Source organism: Eublepharis macularius, chromosome 1 (genome assembly GCF_028583425.1).
Source record: "Eublepharis macularius isolate TG4126 chromosome 1, MPM_Emac_v1.0, whole genome shotgun sequence".
NCBI lineage: Eukaryota > Metazoa > Chordata > Lepidosauria > Squamata > Eublepharidae > Eublepharis > Eublepharis macularius.
Genome location: NC_072790.1, coordinates 218,339,564 through 218,343,523, shown reverse-complemented (window position 1 = coordinate 218,343,523; position 3,960 = coordinate 218,339,564).

The following is a 3,960-nucleotide window of genomic DNA, read 5'->3' as shown; positions in this document are numbered from 1 at the left end:
GCCACCACTCTTCATTGTGTTTAATTTGGTTGTTGTATAAATGGAGTTGGCATGATTTAAACGTAGCTTTTTTTTCTCGTAAGGTGGCCGTTGATGTGTTGATTCCAACAGGGGAGATACTGTATATACTTTGTATTTTTACTTGACTTAATTAAGAGCATGGGATGGGGAGGGGGGTGGAGACCATGGGATTAGTTAGGGATAGTTTTAGTACCTTTGCATTAAACCTAACCTTATAGTAGCAAACCTTAATCTAGTTAAACATCTGAATTGTAATATACTAATGGACTTGGTGTGTATATGGAGGGAAATATTTAACTAGCATCGGTGGCAGGCTGGGGGGACCTTGTGGGAGACATTTAGTGCAGGTGCGAGAGAAGGGCCTAAAAGGGGAGCCAAACCTGGCCAGAAACCACACTGTAGTTCATACATTGGTTTCCAATCCCCACCTGAGTATTTTGCTCTTAACACCTTTATCCCTCAATCTATGGTAAGATTGATCCAAATAAGTCTCTTCATCCATAAAATGGCTTTCATCTGTCAAGCTGAGATTAGTCACAGCCCTTAGTGTGTTATAGTGGTTAGTGTCCCGTCTAGGATCTGGACAACCCAGTTTCGATTCCCCACTCTGCCATGGAAGCTTACTGGGTGACTTTGGTCCAGTGACAAACTCTCAACTACTTCACATGGTTATTGTGGGGGTAAAATAGAGAAGACACTTCTGTAAGCCACCTTGTACCCCCATTGGGGAGAAAGGTGGAGGTACAAACTAAGTAAACAAATAAGTGGTAGTGTTAGAGGCAGTTGGGCCAGAAGACCTCTTTGAGTAGATTATGTTAAGTAGCCAGTTGGCCTGATGCTGTATAAGGGTCAGATAGATTGTGATAGCAGAGGATATGTACATAGCTCTTTGTTTTGTGTAGTAGTAAAAACTAATCTGTGCTTCTCCATTACATGAATTGGGTGAGATTTCTAAATCTTTCCTCACATGCTGTTTTCCTGACTTTACTTCAATGGCTGTTGCTTGGCAGCCACAACAGTATTTAGCAGCCTGCAGGCCTTGGTTTTTTTCAATAAGAGGCAGAGCGAGTGGCAGGGATCTGACTAGGGTTACCAGGTCCCCCTATCATCCCAGCGGGAGGCAGGGTACCTGGTGCATGAGGCAGGGTACCTTTCTGACCTTCCCATGATCCCCTTTATGTGAACCCCCACAATGATGTCACTTCCAGGAATTGATGTCATGATGCAGATGCAGGGACGCACACACACTTCTCCACAGGTCCGAGTTTGGCCTCAAACAGGCCAGAACCAGCCCGTGGCGGCAAAGCATAGGAGTGCTCTCTGGGTGGCGCAGTGACGTCACTCCTGGGAATGATGTTATCATGCCACCCTCTAGAATGTGCCCAGGAGACCCAATGCTGCACCTTCCCCACCACCAGCTAGGTGGGGGGGGGCGGGCAGAGGGCGAAAGCAGGGGATCCTCCGCTCCCACCAGGGGAATGGGATCCCCACACCCAACTTGCATGGCTCACCCAGGCCTGGCTGCTTGCTACTGTTCAACAACAGCAATTCCAGAAAACCCAGTGTGGTATTGTGTTTACAGAGTTTCAGAATAGAATCAGGAGATTCTGCTGTGATTTTGGGGCAGTCATATGTTTTCAGCCTAACGTCCCTAATAGGGGAACTTTTGTGATAGTACTCTGCTGCCAATTACTCACTTTTATTTCAAGACACCAAACACAGTGATTACAAAAGAAAAATGGGTTTATTGTTTATAGAATAAGCCCATGACACATGTTGCCTTTTCAAGGCTGAAATGTGTAAGGACCAGTTACATTAGAGAGCTTTATATGCCTTCAGCACTGACAGTTTACAGAATAATTGCTGTTTGTTTACAGAATAAAAGATCAAACGGTTAGTATAAACACCCTGTCAGAATGATGCAAAATGATGCGTTTCCCTGAATGCATGATATCTGACAAGCTTGAGTGACAAGTGAATTATACAAACATTGGAAAAGCTGGAGCCATATATCTGATATACTCTTGGGAAGAAATTGTACTCAAGGTCAAATCTTATTTAATAACCAAAACAAGAAAATGTTTATACTTTGCTCAGCGACCCTTCTCACCTACCCGAGACCTAGAAGAGACCTGTAGGTTATTTCACCAGGAAGAATTGTAACACTAGAGCAAGGCTACTGTAATATTTGTGTGATTTTAGCTTGGATGTATGCTCACAACAAGATTTTATAGTAGGGGGTCTAAAAATCCTTTAACAGGTTTCCCCCGCTTTTTGAGCATCATTTAATTTCAAAAGCACAAAAGTCATTACTGTGATTCTGTGGAACCAACAGAGATACTTGGAAACATCTCTGTAATTCTCTGCACAGCATAGATGAACAACGGATGAAACACCAAAACCCCAGAACCCAAAAGAAATTATCCCAAGTCGGCTTTTCTCCATTGTCAAAACATGCAGTTGAAATCATGTCTTTGATCTAATTTTTCACTAACTCACACAAGCATTCAGATCCAACAATAGCATAGACACCCCCCTTTGCAGCAAGAATAGAATATAAAGCAAAATGGTTCTACATTACATTGTCTCACCTGAAATTGTTCAAAGGATATGGCTGCTAGTGCTATAGCTGAATCTTTAGTCACACATTTTAAACCCAGCATGGAGTCTTAATATAGCTGTTTCCCAACAATTTAGTTGTTTTTGCACAGGGAATAAAAAGCCACAGGCCAAAGTCAGTCCATATATTTTTGTCCATATTAAAACTGGCAGATCTGCATCCTCTCAGGCCAACCTATAGTGCAGAGGCAACAATTATGGCAACTCAGGAGCTAGCTGACTAGGTGAATATAGCCAGGCCAGGTATTAGTGTCGTAATAATGCTGTCACTATAACTGTACATAGTTCAGTAGCTCATCCTGCATCCAAGGTAATATATCTGAGACATCTACCTGAAAACAAAAGCGATGACTAAAACCCAAATCCTTTTAGGGAATTGCACAAATTTTCTACCAGAAAAGGTACACAGTCATGTAGGTTGTCTGAATGTACAGTGACAACTATATACCTGATGTACTTGGCTATGACCTGGCTGGTATAATCAGTGTCCAATGCAAACCAATTTTATAATACCATTAGTCCAATTTAAAGAAAATTGCTCAAATGACAAAACTTTCAGAGCTGAGGCTGCATTAATATGATGATCTTCAAATACGGCTTTAAAAGGTCTAAAATTTGCTCAGCATTTTGGTAGTGTCAGTACAAAGGACAAAGAGAACACAAGCCAGGGGCCATCCATATATCCTTTTCCAAATTAAGGCAGACGTCAATATTCTCTTGGCCGAACGAATGGTACCTTGTGGGGTAAGTTAAACCAACAGAGGTGGATGCACCCCTTCCCCCCTTTTGACACTACCACAAAGCTGAAGAGAGAGCCATCAGCCAGATTCTACACACACACAACAGAAAATCTAGGGCCATTAACCATAGCTCAGGTATTAACTTTCATCAGTGCGTAAAACCTTAAGATATCTCTCGTCAGTATTGCTGTCAATTCTGGGTCTTATATTCTTCTTTCAAATGTACCTTTACTGGATGAAATCCCTCGGTAAAACAACTCCAGAAAATACATAGTCATGTATGCTTTGGAGGCAGAGTCCAATGACTGGGTATTAATTTTTAAAGTGGTGGATATTAATTTTGTCCTATTGTGTAAAAGATTTTTCCCATGTAATTCCCCAATAAGCTTGAATAATGTGGTGAATTTTTAACAAAACCATATCCTTTACATTTCAGAGGCACACAGTGCTAAATTATTGGGCATTTTGAATAAGGTAGTATAACTTGAATCTGTGACTCATCAACCCCTTTCTTAAAGATGGTATACTCATCAAATAAGGCAGACAGATATGGAAACCCTTATGTATATAATAAGTATCA